Source organism: Temnothorax longispinosus, chromosome 7 (genome assembly GCF_030848805.1).
Source record: "Temnothorax longispinosus isolate EJ_2023e chromosome 7, Tlon_JGU_v1, whole genome shotgun sequence".
NCBI classification, from domain to species: domain Eukaryota; kingdom Metazoa; phylum Arthropoda; class Insecta; order Hymenoptera; family Formicidae; genus Temnothorax; species Temnothorax longispinosus.
The window spans coordinates 3,083,879-3,101,528 of record NC_092364.1 but is presented as its reverse complement, the minus strand read 5'-3'; the positions used below and the strand labels follow the sequence as shown (position 1 = coordinate 3,101,528).

Below are 17,650 nucleotides of genomic sequence, written 5' to 3'. Positions count from 1 at the left end.
TTCCATGAACGCGAAAGGTCGCTCTGATGCGTGAGAAGTAGCCGGACGAGAGGAGAAAGATGAGGCTGACGAGGGGGACAGACGATCCAACTCCTTGCGCGTGCTGGTACTTATCCGGCGATTCGTACGCGCTCATTGCGGCGACTTTCTCGGCACGGTGCAGCCAGCGAGAGAAGGAAACTTCTTTCCAAGTAATCTCGCCTACGTCCGCTTCAGGTAGCGGTCTGACGACGTCCTTGTCGGAAGACGGTGTCATCGAGGAAGACGTGGCGTTGCGGAGTGGATTCCGTACTCGTCGGCGGAAAGTCACTTGAATCGCCTCTGTCACGCATCGTTTTGCAGTTATCGTGCGCTTTCCGCTAGGCTCACGAACAAAGTCGGATATTTAAGATATTATTATAAATATACTGTTTAATAGATTAGAGCAGGATAGATTAGAAGGATTTTTAAAACAGTTGGTTTAAAACAGTTAATTTGCTGTCAATTATTAGAATCTGATAATTTAAACTAACGTTTCTATGAAGCTGCGTCAAAAGTGCGTAACGTGGATGGATAACGCAAGTTTCGCGCTTCCGCGAGATGGAAAATTCGTCGGAAACTCGTCGTTAGGTCTTACGTCGACGGAATTTAACTCAAGATTTAATCGCGCGGTACGTTCAGCTAGTTAATCTTTTGTTAATCTTATCTAATTGTCATCTTTCCGTTCGTACCTCCTTCACCTTCATCCTAGCTACGTAACGGCGAACGATAGCTCGCCGGATCGAATCGAAGTCGCAGCGGGCGATCGCGAGCGCGCTGCAAAGCCCGGCGCGCGCACCGCACCGCACCGCGACCGGCTTGATTTACGACGAAAACTTTCGGGACACGCCGTAGGCGGCCGGCGCGGCGGCCGCGCGATGACGCGGAGAGTCCATCCTACTGTGGGAATCCCACACAAGGCAAGGCTCGCACGCCGCTGGGTAGATAGATGGACATATATATACCTACATACCGCGCCTCGAGCCGGGCTCGCCGCTGCGAAACGTGCCGTCTGGAACTCGCTTGACCGCACCTACCGGGTGTCGTCGGAAGAACAGAAGGTATACCGTATATTTGGGAGGAAAAAACGCCGCAACGGCGTTTATCGTCCCTCGTGCTCTAATCTCTCTCGATGCAGGCACGTATGAATTTTGAGATTAAGTTTCTCGAGCGTTTTTTTTTTTCCATGAATGACATCTCGGCAACGATATGTATCTCGACAATTCATTCGCTTGCTCGCAAGTTTCTCTCGCAGCTCGGCGTGTTACTCGATTTTAACTGATACTAATATTGCGGATATGCGTTACACCTACGCGCGCGAATGACGTCAACGTTAATTTTCACCGATCGAGAATTTCCTGCCGTCAACGTCCTAGGCCAGGCTGTACGAATTTCAGGGAGATATATCGAACTAATCCGCAAACATATAAATCTCTTGGAAAAAATATATATTTCCATACGTATCGCGTCGTAATCAAGAGAAATACGTTTTATTCTGCCAGTGATTAGAATTCATGTCGGAGTCTGACATTGTAAATCATAAGCTGAACACCGTAAAGAGATCGATTTTAGAAAATCTCTGTCGATTTAATCCGCGCGGCATCAATTGATTGACTTATCCGCTTCGCAAATTGTGTTTCATTCCCAATTTTCGTTTTTATTTGAACTTGGAAGTGTTCTGCTTAAAAAAATGAAAATCGACGTAAAAATCGCTCCAATCTACTCTACTCTAATCTATTTTAGACAGTATTTATAATATTATCTTAAATATACGATATTAATATAAAAAGAAAGAAAATCCGGCGGCTCGTCGCGAGAAAACGCTCATCCCATTGTGTGCGCGCGTATCCATCCACCTATATATAAACCACCTACGAAGTGCGGGCACACCGCCACATGTAAGCGTATACACATATCCGGATCGCCGAGGAACCCACTCACGAACGTCAAGCCCATTATTCTCGCAGACGCCGGGCGGTCGGTTGGCTCATTGGCTGGTCGGTCGGTCGGTCGCTCGGTCGGTCGGTCGCTCGGCCGCTCTCCTCGCTCTCAGAAAGCGCGGAACCGACACCCGAGCGCAGCGACGGCGGCGAGACGTATGAGAAGAAGGAGGATGGAAACACGACGGAGACGCCGCGCCGGAGGAGTAGCAGCCGCGGGGCAAAAGCGGCCGAGAAAGGCGAGACTATTTTGTCCCACGGCGAAGACCCGCAAGAGCTCTTCGGCGACGAGGCGGACGGAGAAAAAGGAGAAAGAGAAAGAGGAGAAGGAGGAGAGACGGCGAGCGAAGACGGCGGTAGCGGACGCGCCGGAGCGGAGAAAGAGGGAAAGGCGTTCCGAAGCTTTTTGCGTGCGCGTCGCGTCGTACCGCGTCGCCGTCACGCCGAGCCACGCCGAGCCACGTCGAGTCGGGCCACGCCGCGGTTAGATCGACCGCGGTGGCTAGGCTGAGACGCGCCCAGGCGGAACTGCCAAGGCCGCGTGTCGCCTCGCGTGCGCGTGTTTGTTGCGTGCGCGTGTTTGCGCGCGGCTCGGCGCGACGCGACGACACGCTCCCGGGCGTGTCGTTGACGGTGGCGGTGCACGACCTGCGAGGTGACGGAGCGAATTCACGACGGCGCGGCGGCGGCGGCGAGACATTACGCACCGCAACGAGAGACGAGGCTCATTAGTGCCGCGCGCTCTCTACTTCCTCTCCGTCTCCCTTTCCCACCCTTACTAGGCACGATAGGAGAATGGGAAATGTAAGTCGTGCAAGTGCGTGACGTCGTTTCTTTATATTTAATGCGTGAGAATTCGACCGGCGGCGTCTTTTACGTAATTACATCACGACGATGCGTCTCTTGATTACCGATTTTAAGCGGATTTAAGCAGACTTAAGACTAGCAACTACCGCTCCAATAATAAAGCTTACTGTCTTTGTCGCTGTGTATCTGGAAGATTTTTTTTCTCACATCCAATTAATTGAACGTTCGCAATAATTCACATTGCCTTTCCGCCCCATTTATCGTGTCATCGAAAGCTGGCTGTATACGCGCGACCCAGAACCGTGTAGACGTCCGTCCCGTCTATCATACGTGCGCATATATACGTATACATGTATCGCGCAGCGTATCATCGTCTCGCCGCGCCGCTTTTTCCTCGTCGCGCGTCGTGTGTGTGTGTGTGTGTGTGTGTGTGTGTGTGTGTGTGTGTGCGCGCGCGCGCGTGCGTGCGTGTGTGTAAGCGATAATCGGCAAACGCGCGCGGCTGGCTGCCGAGCGAGACGAAGCGCGCGTTTGCCGGCGGCGACGGACGCGACGCAGAAAATACAGGCGTGTATTTTTAATGAATCCCGCCTCGTCGCGCGCGTGCGAGTATGCGGACGCGTCGCGTTTCGCACGTACGCCCCGCGCCGCTTTCCACGCTTTCGCGACGTCAATATCAAGCGCACGCGGCCCTGACTCATATCTCTCTCTCTCTCTCTCTTTCTCTCTCTTTATCCTCACGCTCGAGTCGCGCGCGATCCGGGACCCCCTCGGCGAAATAATAAGCAATTGTAACGAGAGAGAGCGTACGGATGTCACCTGCGTTTTCAGAAAGCACTCGGTTTTATTAACTAAAATGTTAATGAAAATTCTCGCTTAGCATCGGACTCGCTCGTTCCGTAATGTATCTTGAAACGAAAGAAATTAATTATAACGAAAAAAATTCAAAAGATAGAAGCTTGCGAGTTTTCGAGGATCATTCTCCTTAATTAAGAAAGGATAACGTTGGTAACGAGAGATTACGCCTGTCACACAGATAATTATTGAGAAACTTGTTCATATGTGACGGCACGTCGATACGGGTTTACGATAAATTCCGGTCGCCGCACGAAGTGTCTGTAAAGTATAATGTGAAACGGACGCGAGATAAGATACGGATAAGATATAGGATAACGCACTTTGAGCGTCTAGCTGTTTCGATCAGGATTCACTCGGTGTCGAGAGCCGCGCGACGCATCTGCAATTTTACGACAACAATTCCGCGATGGCTTTAATTCTACAATTATCTTCCGTAATATCCTAGATATCCCCCGATATTTTTCCGTATACGCTATGTGCTAGATCTACCATTTCTAATGGGTAATACGGATCCGACGAGAGAAAGAGAGGAAGATAGGTAAGGTGCGAGCGAGATAGAGGAGGCTCTGCTCGATGGCTTCGGCATCGATCGTTCTCGGGGAGCGGGAGGAAAGGGGGGCAGAGAAGAGAATAAACGCACGAGAGAGCGAGAAGCGCGCACGAGAAATTCGAGACGCCCGGTGTCGAAATGCTATCCGGCATGCGAGAAAGGACAATCCTCATTAAGGAGAGCGCGAGAGCCTGCGGCGCAGCGCGGCGCGGCTCGACTCGGCTCGGCCTGGTGTCGCGTCGTGGCACAGCCGCGTCCAACGCGCGCGAGCAATTTCCACGCGAGTTCCAGCGTGCCGCGCGATGCGCGGAATGCGCAGCAGACAGGCAGGCAATGCCGATAAGGAGGCTATCGCCGCTCGATCGACTCTTTTGCCATCTCGCGCGTCGCCCGGCTTCCGTTCACCGCGCGTCTTGTTAGTTAACTCACCGACGCGTAGCTCCGCGTAAATTAAAGCGCACAGCTCTCCGCGCGCTCGTGTAGTCGATTCGATGCGACGACGCGCTCGCGGCGCCGGCGGCCTCGTCGCGCGGTATCTATTCTTATCTCCGGTATGTACTCATCCCGCGCGAGCGTTATCGCGATCAACGCTGGCAGATGAGTTAAGTAGATGGCTTCTCCTCGGCGTCGCGGCACTCGCATCTCGGTCGCAGCCACGTTGCATTTGAGAAGCCGATCCGCGTTCTCGACGAAGGAAATATCGAAATCTCGAAAAATATCACATCGGGTATCTTTGATGGCACACGTGTAACTCCGTCTCTATCATGAAAGATTAAATATCTATCTTCAGCAAACATCCCTAAATTTTTTTAAAAGCAAAAGACTAAAGGGACAAAGTTTGTCTAAAAAAAGCACACATTTACTGCTACCAGAGAGTGCGCGTTCCAACACTCTTGCACAAGGGAAAGGGGCACGGAGCTAAAAATTTCCAATTTTCCTAAAGCTGAGGAAAAATCGGAGAACGCGCGGCGCGCGCCAGAAAGACGGCGAGCGCCAGCAGCCTCCGAATCTGGCAGCTCGTAAACACGGCTTTACGCGCGCGCTTCCACCTTCTTCCGGAATATTTATTTCAGCGGTCTCACACGGCGGTATCCTTGCGTCGCGCCGCTCTCCGTTCGCCTCCGGCGACGACGGCGGTAACAGCGGCCAACGCAAAAAGCCATGACGATGGTATAAGGTCGCGCGCCAGTGCTGTAAAGCGGTCCACGATGCGTCGGGGAGAACGAGAGGGGAGAACTCGAAAGTAAGGATAATGACAGAAGAGGAGAGACGGGCGGGAGCGCCATTTACAAACGGTAGCCGAAAAAAAATACATATATATAGTCCGTATGTATGTACAACGTACATATGCGCGCTTGGCTCGTATAGTCGCTGAACGACGCATCCGTGTTTCGACACGAGCACGCCGAGGTAGCGAGCCAGCCGACCGACCGACCGACCGACCAGGCAGCAGCCAACCGTCCAGTCGACCTGGTCATTATGACTGCCAGGCTAACGCCAACGGGCTATGCATCATTAATGGTCCTCGTGCCACTGCCGGCCGCGGCTCCCACGGTACACAGTCGCGTATATATTCGCCGTCGCCGCGGCCGCCGGGTCGTTCCGCGACGCGCATTTTCATAATTTTCCACTGGGTGTTCGCGAAACGCGCACATCGGCGTCGTCCGTTATTCGCTTCGTGGCACAGAAATTTGCATAGTAGAGGGATCCGATCGAATTGCTCAATAGATCGACTTCGATCGCAGCTTCTCTGAATTTGAAATTAATCTTCTCTTTACATTTTCGTTATTTTAACGAAATGTATATTCACGCGTTTTATTGCAACGCAGTGTCCAATTAATCCGTCTGATTAATTTATTTGTCCGAAAGATTAAGGACGCGCGTGCGGCTCTCCGAGGAAATCTCTGGCGGCGCCAATGCGCGGGGCGTCGTCGCGCGGCGCGGCGCGTTCCCGACGCGTCCAATATTTATTGCGAGTTATTACGCGCGCTCGCGCTGCGGATACGCATAGCACGTCCGTTCTGGGTAGCTCCCGCGTCGCGCATCGACGGCGCGTCTCGGCTTTTACGGCCGGGAGATATCGCGGCGAGGCGCGACGCGACGCGCCGAGGGAAACCAATCGTAACCTGGATGTTTACGACGCGTGCGATTGCGATCGTCAGGCACGAACGATCGGGGCCCGCGCGCGGATGCCCAGTTTAATTGTAAGTAACGGTAGTCGGGGCCTCTCCCCGAGTGGCGACAACGTGGAATCCGCGCCCAGGCGAAACGAGAAGACGAAAGAAACGACGCGCGGTCGCCCGTCACTCGTTTATCTGTCGAACTCAATTTTGATTTTGCCGCAGCTTTTACTCGTCTCGAACTCGAACGACTTCGCGCTACGCCGAGGACACGTCACGTATCTCTTTGCCGTAAAATTCACTTTTTTTTATTTAGTATACATGAGAGATCTGAACTTTTTTCGGTTTTAGATCCGTGCACGCGCTTTCGTGACCGACAATGAGATCTTCCTTATCACTAGTGTCGTAAATCGCGTAGTCATTGCAGAATTATCACCGATACTCGGCGGCGGACGGCTCTGTGTTCCCGATACATATAACTGCATGCTTAGCGGAGCGCGCGCGCGCGCGCGCGACTATAGTCACTCCCGGCGCATACACAATGAGCATACGTCGGCGGGCGATTATTTTTATCCCAACTAGCCGTGCCGACTACTTAGCGCGACGACTAAAGGTGCCATTAATACACGGCGGGAAACAATACGCCTCTCTATAGACGTTGTTAACGGCCAGCGGGGTTAAACGTGTTTCGCACTTGTAACGAGATCGACACTGAATATGCGCTATTTAGCCATCGTTGAATCACTATGCGTACGCGCTACAAGGTCTAGTGCAGTCTGGCGCAGCCTAATGCAGTCCGATGTATATATGTATATATATATATCTCTCGCTTCTTCTCTATGTGTGTGTAGCGGCGCGATAGTTACGCAAATTAACTCCTCGATTAAGCATACCGCTGGGAAGCGCGCGACTTCCCAGATCGATCGATCGCCCGCTTGACGTTGCGTAACGACTCTCGCCTCCGTCTCTCCTCCCGTCGTCGATCGTCAGGAACGGGTCCGTCAGGATCCGACGGATTTACGGGAGAATTCCGTCATCAGCCACGCCGTCGGATCCACGTTGCGGATCATGCTGGTGAGCACCTCGCTACATATCGAGAATGCCGCGCGCTATCGAGACGCGTTACGGGAATATATCGTTGAAGATAGGGAGAGAGAGAGAGAGAGAGAAGGCAAGCGCGTTCTCGGATTTCGATTTTTCCTCGGTCGATCGCGCGGCATCGGATTCCTTTTTGCATTTCGCGAGGAAAGCGTCGCAAATGGAATCGTAAGCCATCATCGACTAGGCGCGCGGCGATTCGGGGGGGCAATTTCGTCCGCAACACGGATTCCACGTCGCGCCGGGACGCGTTGTAAGCGCGGGACCATCCCGCGCCGTGTATACACGAGCCGCGTTTTCCCCGCGGCGAACGGCGGCGCGGCGATAGAGCCGAGCGTGTGCTAGATAGAGCGAGACGTTCGCCGACGTCCGTGGTGATAGGCCGCGGTCGGGAGAAGAGCGAGCGAGCGACCCGACCGGGAGAGATTGTACATGCGGGCATTTGCATACAAACGTCACCCAGGGTTTGCGTCCCCATTAATTATACGGCGCGACCAATGAGCCGGTACCTACCTACCTACCGGGTACCTCTTTGTGTGCGTACATGCGTGCGTGCACGGCGTTGCGCGCGCGTGTGTGCGCGGCGCGCCGTTCGTGGCTCTTGTACTTCTCGCGCGCGCGCTACCTCGATTATTATTCACGCGAGCGCGCCGCACACATATACCGGGGGAGGCGCGCGAACTTATCTTATCACGTTGGCCGCGGCAGCGGCCAACGAGCACGATCTGTCTCCCCGCTTGTCGGGGACCGACCGCTGCCGGCCGACGACCATGTCTTATCGACGCCCCGTTTCCCTAACGCGCGCACGAGCGCGAACGCTCGTGTCATACGCCGCTTAATATCGCCCGTACGTGCGATATCGGGGTGACCGCTACTCTCGCAGCACGCGCGGCGCATCACCGTGCGCGGGGAGAGATACTTGGGCTAAATCGACGTCGATTTCTCCTTATCAGTCGTGAACGCTGTTCTCTGATAATCTTTTTGATTACGAGCTCGAGCTCGTAACTCGCGAGAGGCTACCACGTGAAGCTCCGGGACAGAAACGCGTTCTTTGACGTAAATTTAAGATCAGCTCCGCGGAAATTTGATTGGCGAAGTTAAATTGATTAGATTATTACGAAAAGGGAAATCAAATAATCTCGGCAAATTATATCAAGGACAATGACGATAAGTAAGTAACGGGAATTTATTCGTCGATGGATTCGAACTTTGTTCCGCGGCGGAAATGTAATTTATAATTTCGAGGATATACGGGGGAGGCATATTTAACTTGGAAAACAATGACAAAATAGAAAACAGTGACAAAAATTAAATAGATGAAGCGTTTGCTAGAAATTTTGAAAAACTTTTTGGATCAAATATTAAATTGTTTTCTACTCAAGAGATAATTCTTGAGTCATTTCAAAATATAAATCTATTCTGTTTCATTTTCATTTGATACGCTCTGATTTCTTTTTGCATAAATGGTCACCTGTGGTGATTTTTACACCCCAATTAAAAGTCATTGTTATTTAATTATATATTGCATATTTTTTATTGTTCTATAATTTATTAGGATTTGAAGACACATAATATATAAATAGATACTTAACATTTTCTGAAAAAAGTGAGGAGAAACTAAAGAAATATTTGAAATTGAAAGAAGCACATTAAAATTACTGTGAGCTTCATTTTTTCGATACTGAGGTGTAAAAATTACCCCCAGACACCCGTTCCCGGGTTAAGACGAGATCCAAGTGAAATAATTACAAAGTGTGACATCGATATTCTCTATCCGGTTCTATATACAAATTTAAACATTCTCGCGAATTTCAGCTTCTTTCGACAGATTATTTTCCGCTATGATCGTTTAGCATTTACGTATTATTCATAATCGCTATTTTTTCTACTTTTTCTTTTCATTACCATAAATGTTATACTCGATTCCGCAGCTATCGTCTGTCTCATTTTTCATCACGAAGTTAATCCCGTCGGAAAGTGAATAAATAATGATAAATGAATTTTCTCGCTCCCGTAACTTCCACGCTGGGCCTGTTCCTGTCAAATAAAGACTTGACGCTATCTTGAGAATTCGATGAAGGTCGAACTGCCGCGCGCGCTTGGGCACACCTCGTGGGCATAAGTGGGCGTAACGAGACCCGTAAATAGACCCTGCCGCGCGCGATGCCGTGCCGCGGAAATTACTCGGGATTAGCGATTATATCGTAGAGCCGGACCTCGTGGCCGTCTCCCGGACGCCTCTCTCTCGATTTTGCATGGAGATTTCAGGAAGTCCCGGGCACCGAATATTTTCCTTCAAATCCTACGGCGCGGAAGACTCCTGAATAATTTCGCAGTCCGAGACACCGGCGGAATGCACGACCCCGGCTCTTAAAGCTTCCGGATTTGCGAGCGCCAGACACATCGGGCGGACGCTCCGACGCGAAAATTTTAATAAATGGAACGACATTTCCACGGTCTTACGTTCGAAATTCGCATTCGACCTCGGAATGCGAATTTCGAACTGTGCCTGTAACATATTCGGCCCGAGAAATATCGAATATTAATAAATATCTTCATGCGACAATAGAAAATTATTAAGTCGACTCTTTCAGAACGCGAGATTGATTACGGATGTTGAGATAATCTATCGAAACAGAATTGTCTCTCGGCCCATGTATCGTGCGGGAAACGGAGGGTAAGACGCATTACGAGGGCCACGTGTCGGCGGAGCGTCGAGTATCTTCCGCGAAATTACCGGCAGGAATCTCGATTCTCGCCGGGAACGGCCTTGAGGGTCATTAAGGGCCGGCCGAGAGTGGCCCAGGCTGCAAATCATCAATAGCGGCCTGGTCTTGGCTCGGGCCGAATTAATTTCCTATGACTTCCGCCATTTCGCCGTCCAATCGCGCGGCTTGTCTCCGGCGTATCTCCGGATATCGCGAAATTGAGACATCGGGCAAGAGAGAGAGAGAGAGAGAGAGGAGGCCGGATCGCCATTTATTTGTTGCCTCGATAAAAGCCGGACCTTATGCATATGGATGAGCCGATCGCGGGGAACGACGTCAACGCTGCTGACTCGGCGGGATTCAGAGTGTACGGCGGTACTTGGACGACGGGACGCGTCTCTTCGTCCCTTAAATCCGTCCGTGTTGCGACATATTTATGACGCAGATCTTTCCGGAAAAAGAGACCGCCTACAAAAAATGCATGTCTCTCGTCCGTGTTTAAAATAGTTCCCGATTTTGTAAAGCCCTTAACATCTCAGGAAATTATATTTATTTGATATATAGTATTTAGATTTTATCTACTATAAGATAAAATGTTAAAAATTTATCTAGGAATTTCGTCTTAGGTATGTGGGTACTGCATACGATATAATCACAGATTACGATACAAATAAGAAAGTTTTCTTATGTACATTCCATAGATAAATGAAAGATATGCTTAAATCGATGATCAGAAATAAATATATTGTATCTGTACCTTAGAGGTAAAGAATCGTATCTCCAGTTTTTGTCAAAATTAGAGTTAATATACTTTTTCCAATATATACCAGGAGTTTAAATTACATGCATAACGGTAAAGGGTTTTATGTTTATTATCACTAATTCCTAAGATACAATGTTCAGAAAAAGTTGTAACGGAAATTTTCATAGAAATAATAAATTTTAAATCTTATTTTCTCTAAATTTCTAATAATGGAGATACGATTCTTTATCATCTAAGATACAGATATATAATACTAGAAAACTGGTATTATTCGACGCAATATCAGCATTAATTTAATTTCGCACTTCCGCCGATGGAAGAGCGAAATTATTCCGCTCTTCCACCCTCCCTTTTACCGTCGCTCTCGTCTTTGTCTTCGGGGATGCGCGTACATCGCAGGATGTGCCGCGGGCGGTGGAAGGGGGCCGCGGGAGGGAGGATGGAGGACGGAGCGGAGAAAAAAAGTGGGCGACGACGAGAGAGCGAGAACGAGAGATGGATGCTCGCACGCGACCGCTCGGGTCACGTGCGTCAACATCCCTTTCCCTGCTTTTTTCCCCCGTCACCCTGTTCTCTGCCACCCCGTCCCTTCGCCCGTCTCGCCCTCCAACCGCGCGCTGTGGTATCCTTTTTGCCTTCGTCCTCGCTATTTTTCTTGCCTACGACCGCCGCGTTTTCTCGCACGTGACGCGGCTATTCGGCAGCTTTTTTCTGATCACCTGCTCTCTCGGGTCTACTCTAATCGCAAATGGCCTCTTCCTCGGGCATCACTTCTAAACAGAAAACTCCTAATAGCTTCCATACAGGCATATTTTAAGCTCACGCCTCGAGATGTTGAATGTAATATATTTGAACGCGAATCTCGTTGCATTTGAAATAGTCTACTACATCATTTTTACATTTTTTTTCTTTTGCATTACTAAATATAAATACTGAAGTTATCGAAATTTCGCTGTTCGAAAGTTCAAATCTTGTTCATTACCGAATGACTGCATGGCTAAGCGTGATGAAAATACTAAAATAGTACGAATTTTCATTGATTGAAATTGAATGACACAAGAGTATTTCTTGAAATATTCCTCGGTGTGTTTGTGTTCCAATCAAAGTATTCTTATAATACATCAATTCAAAGGATTTAGGACATATATACAACTCTTCTAAATGTAATTTCATCACCTTTATGCAGTACTAAATTCTTCACAAAAGATATTAAAATATTCTGGAGCAAATTGATGAAAGAAACAAGATTTTTCCACGTTACGTAAAATATTGATATCTACACATATGTATGTAACGTCAATTTTTTTCACATTTTCCATTCCGTTTTCTATCGAACTCTAATAATATCAATAGCTACCTGCAAACAAAGTTAGCATCGCTTTTTATTCACCTTTCTTGTAATACGGAGCATCCTATAGAGTTTCTTTCGATATATTATGTTTACGGTCTCGAGAAAAATTCGCGTTTGGTTCTGCGTCTCTCGCGGGGTTATACTCAGAGCGCCAATAAAGGTTCCGCTCGCTCAAGCATCGCGGAATACACGAGCGGATCGTAATAGCCGGGGCCAGACGACCGTTCCCGCGCGGTGTGAACCAAGTCTTGTACGCGCGCGGTATTCAGCAGCGCGCGCGGCTGCTGAAAACGCGATGTGTGTGCGCGCGCGCGCGCGTCGTCAGCGCTCTATATTACGTCGTTACGGGCGCCTCCGTCCGCCTCTGTGTGCGTGCACATCGCGAGCACGCGTGCACGTCCGCGTTTCCAGCGGGCGTGACGGGCGGCGTTTATTGCGAGGGAGGTCTTGCTCCTTTAATGGCCCTCGCGTGCCCGCCGTATTGTCGGCCGGATCTACCTCTCGCTCTGCCCCTCTCTCTCTCTCTCTCTCTGTCTCTCTCTCTCTCTCTATCCGCCGCGTTCACCGAAGGCGAAGGAGTCTACTCGTGCACGATCGTCGATAACGAGCAGGTCGCACGCACACGCGCGCGTTCGCGCACGCACACGGCTGCCGCGGGGATTACGCTGATGAAAATCCGAGCGTCCCGATCATGCGAGGCGCGTTTACGCGGTAATGAATCATCCGCAGCAGCAGCTCGCTCCGGAGAGGACCGATATTAAATTTTGCTATAAGTTCCACGCGTCTCGCAGAGATATTTTTTATAAATATATAGTAATGCTATTATAGAATTGTTGACGGGGCCTAATAACCTTCGCCATTCCAATGAATTAACGAATGACGAGATGTCCTCGTTATGTTGTATTGTGTCCATCATCAACGAATAGAATTGCCGTCGTCGGCGCAAATTTACGCATATAAACTGGTATATCTCATTCTTAAATTATAACGAGGTCATTCCCGATATCGTTAGATTAATGAAAGTACAGCGTGCTCGTTTACGTCATCCGACAGTATTCCGAGACTCGGTCTCGTTTCGCCGGGAAGAAATCAATCTCCTTCCCTCTTACCGCTCCGTGGGGCTAACTTCGACAATTATCCTGGAATGCTCGAGGCATTCCCGAGGAGTCAACCGTCGCGCCCCTCCCCCGTCCCGCTCCTCTCACAACTCACGGTTGCTTCCACCCTCTCTACTTGCCGCGCGGTTCTTTCTCGCGCGGCTCTCGTTCTCCCTTTGCCAGCGCACGTAGCGCGGAATCCCGCGGGGAATACGGAGGGATGTATGCCGTAAAGTCGTATCGGCGATAAATAAAGATGAAGCCGCCGCGATAAAATGCGGGGCACGGTGTTCTCGCTTCGCGTTTCTCCGACAGGATGGGGTGCCGCACGCCATTTTGCCTCGGTCGCCATCCTCCCCGCTCGATTCGTCGTTTTCTCTCTACCTTTCTCTTCTCAGAGATCTCCCTCTTTATTCTCCACCGTCTCTCCTTAACGTTCCCTCTCCCTCTTTCTCGTCATTATCGCGGCCCTCGCGCTCTCCATCGCTTCATCCTGACACCATCAAACCGCCGTGAAACGAGGCGCACGATCATAAAAGCCGCGCCACCCCCCCCCCCGTGGCCGCACGAATGCCCCCCTTCCGACCTCCTCCGACTCCTTCCGCCAGTCCTCCTCTCTCGCCGTAACGTTTTCTGCGTGAGAATGTCCTCGGGTATAGACATCTAACTACCTGCGGAGGAGGCGAAGGGCTGGATTAAATGGAGGACGTCAGTATCGCGAGCGCGGCGGCTGTGATGAAGCTCTTGAGCGATCAACGGCAGCGTTAGGACGGGATATGAGTTCTTCCGCTTTTGCTCTGAATGGAGAGAGGACCAGAGATAGCATAGACTCTCGCAAGAGACACTTTTAAGCGGTGAACAAGCAATATAAGTCGTAGTCGTATACATCGGCGCATACTATATAGAGAGCCTGCCCATAAACGCATATACGTGATCAACACGTGGAATTCATGATGGATGGAGTCTTTGTGGAGAATTTTATTCTGAATTGAATCTCCATTGCTCAATCTCTAGAGTTAGTTCCTCTTTAGTGAAAGCTTGAGTGGGAGATTTCTCGGTTTTTCCACGACTTCTTCGAAATTCGATATTAAATGTCTTACAGTTAATAATTTAAGCTGGAACTAAAATTCTTTTAATAGGATTGAAGCTAAAGAATTATGAGAAGCTATACATTTTTACCGTCGCTTGTAACGTGAAAGCTATCGACGCTTCAACGTCTTTGCTAAAGAAAAAAATTGATTTCAAAGAATAATTTATTTTTCAAATTGATCGCACATGTTCGTTCTGCGTTTATTAATTATTTAACTACAATAAATGTTTAATGATGTTATAATGACGCGATATCATAATCGTCTAATGTGATCTGGCCCGATTTATATCGTATGTCACGCAAAGTCGCGTAATCGTTCCCGGCGGTACCGACCGTTCTCCGAGGACGGTCCAGGCATAATAAATTATTATTCTATCGCATCCCCGCGCACTAATGAGCGGCGGTGCAGGTGTACATAGGCGCGCACGTATATAGCGCTTCGGACGGGGAATCCGTCCGAGCGCGGAGCTTTGACGCGGATAGCTGCGCTGCAGTGCGGCGTGGGACGACACCGACACGACACGAGGGTGGCTGCGGCGTCGGTGTCGGCGACGGGCAGAAAAAGGGGAGGACAGAGGAGGAGGCCAGGGAGTGCGGAGCGCGGCGGTGGCGGGATCGACGGCGGCAGCGGCGGCGGCGGCGGCGGCGGTTGTCGGGGTCGTGGGTGTCGGGCAACGTGCGATGCCGTGACATCCGCCAACCGCCCTCTACCCACCCTCCCGCGTCGTCCTCACCCCGCCACGCTCTCTTTCTCTCTCCCTTCGCCCCTTCCGTGCGGCGCACGAACCCGTCCCCATCCCCGCGACCGAACCCGACCGCCGAACTACGGGCTCGAGTTCGAGCTCGCCGTTAATCCGTTTATCGCGTTACCGCCACCGCCGGCCCGGCAACCTCCCCCGCGCCCGACCGGCTCACCACCACTCCGGGCTCCCCTGCTCCCCGCGCCCCGCGACTCCGCAGCGGGGTTCAGTTCAGCCCCGTTACCTACACCCACCGGACTGCTGTACGTAGGCAACGCGTCGAGCGCTGTGTGGGTGTACAATGCACCGTGTGGCGTGGGCGTTACATGCGCGCGGTGTGCACACCGTTCGCTCTCTCGACCTAAAGCCCGGATTACGCGACACTTCTTTCCCGGGGAACGGCACGCTGATTCGCCGGCTGGTATAGCGGAAGCTGTACGTTGTACGTAGAGTAGGGAGCAAGTGCTGGGAAATCAACCGTTTTACCCTTGGTCCTTACTCAATTTCTCAACTACCCGGGGAAGCGCGTTGCAAATGACAAAATAAAAGTCGGATTTAATTGTAAAAAAAAGAAATCGAATAAATATCGTAAAGGATTAGCGCGGAGATATCACAAAATGTTACTTTTTTTAGCACTAACTTAAGACAGGCGAAAGTTTTTAGTATTTTCGATTTAAAGATCTGAGATACGAGACACCCCGTATATTATACACGCGCGAATAAACCCGATATGTGTTAAGTCCTGCCTCGCGAAAGGATCGTTCGATCTGCATTCTATCTACCTTCGGTGTGCCGTCGAGAATGTACGCTAGGGTAAAAATCAACGTCGTGCAAATCAGGCTTAACCTACAGCGACGCAAAGCCCACCCCACCCCACCCCCTCTCCCTGCCGACTACGTATCCCTTTGTCTTCGTTCTCTTTTCTATTTCCCCCCTCTCTCTCTCGCTCTCTCTCTCTCTCTCTCTCTCTCTCTCTCTCTCTCTCTCTCTCTTCATTTTCTATTTTCCCTCGTGCTTTTCGCGACCGTGTTTGTTTCCTTGAGATCGCATGTTGTCCTCGCGTCGTTTGCGAAGGGGATGGCGATTGCGATGATGGTGGTTGGTGCTGCCGCTGCTACCGGTGGCGAGACCAGCACAGCCGGTCCTCTGTTTGGATATGGACCAATATCCGGACGATAGTTTTCGGTTCTTTATTGCCGGGCTCGATGGGTGGAGGTAAACCTGGATTTTCGCGATAAATCTGCCGCCAGAATCCCCTCTCCTTTTCTTTTCCTCCTTTTCCGTCTCTCTCTTTCTCCCGCAATATTATACATATATATCTGCTTCCCCATGCGCGGCCGCCAATTGTGATTTTATTACGCGCCAGCTTTATGGCGCGATTCGCACGGTAACGAAGGTGTCGCGCGTAATTTTGCGTCTCTGCGATCTGGAGGACCGTGTACGTGATGCTCCGCCCCCTCCAGTTTATTTTCATACACGGGGATTCTTTGGTTTATGTGTGATACACTTGTTCTTGATAAAAATATGGAGGAATACCGTTAGTTTTTGAAATGTAACGTAATTTTTCTACTTAGAGATATCCGTGTATTAAGTTTATTCTATTTAAATTTATGCAGCTGCTAGAACAAATACATTATAAAATGGTAAAAAAACGTAAGAAGATGAGATAGTGTGGGATATATAAGATAAAGCGTAGTGAGTTTTAAAAAGTCAAGCCATCGAAAACGTACAGCATATATTAATGATGCATATATTAAATATTGCATATATGTGTCTATATACATGTATAATTAGCTTAAATTAGCTTCAGTAACATCTTCATAAAATGCAAGATACAACTTCACAATATAGTTATCGTTAATTCAAAAGGTCTATAATCACATATTTGTCAATTTTTACAACGGTGAAAATCGTGAGATATGTGAAAGATATTTAAGAGATGTAGGAATCGGAGAAAGGACAATTTCTCCCCATACGAACTGGGCAAGAGTGCAGACCGGACTTATTTATTCAAAACATGGAAAAAAAGGATTCAGCTACTATAGCAAATCTAGTTGTAAAATATGGATAATTTAGCAATAGTAGCAAAATCTTTTGTTAAAGTTTTGCTACTATTGCTAAATTATACCTCTCGCTGTAAAAATGTTAGTTATCCATATTTTACGATTAGATTTGCTATAATAGCTAATCTTTTTTTTTTCGTGAAGGAAGTGTTAGAATGTTACAAATATGGAGCATTTTTTTCGTTCTCGCGGATCTACTGGAAGCTTTACGCATCCGGCCGTTTAATTGAATTAAAGCATTTTATACATATACATATATACCATTGCATTATGCCATGAAACGCGTAAAATGATTCTTTCACGAGGTGATTTTCGAAAGCGCGGCTTTTTCGCGAAAAATACATTGGCGACACGCTTTCGGATGCAAACCGAACATCGGCCTGTCAAGCTATCGGATACCTCCTAAATGAGGTACCGTTGCATTCATTAGTGTCACATGGTTATTTT

At 49.4% G+C, this 17,650-nt stretch overlaps 1 long non-coding RNA gene across 4 annotated transcripts in view; it reads left to right on the top strand.

The window, feature by feature from the left end:
• Window positions 1-17,650, top strand: part of LOC139816875 (uncharacterized) — a 159,236-nt gene that overhangs the window by 3,172 nt on the left and 138,414 nt on the right. Inside the window, exon 1 of one of the 4 annotated variants that reach the window (XR_011733105.1) lies at window positions 6,970-7,367. The exons of 2 other annotated variants lie outside the window; for them this stretch is intronic. This is a non-coding gene — a long non-coding RNA (uncharacterized lncRNA). Of the gene's footprint in view, window positions 1-6,969; window positions 7,368-15,385; window positions 15,583-17,650 lie in introns of those variants that run through there. One more of the 4 variants, XR_011733103.1, reaches the window with a different exon arrangement.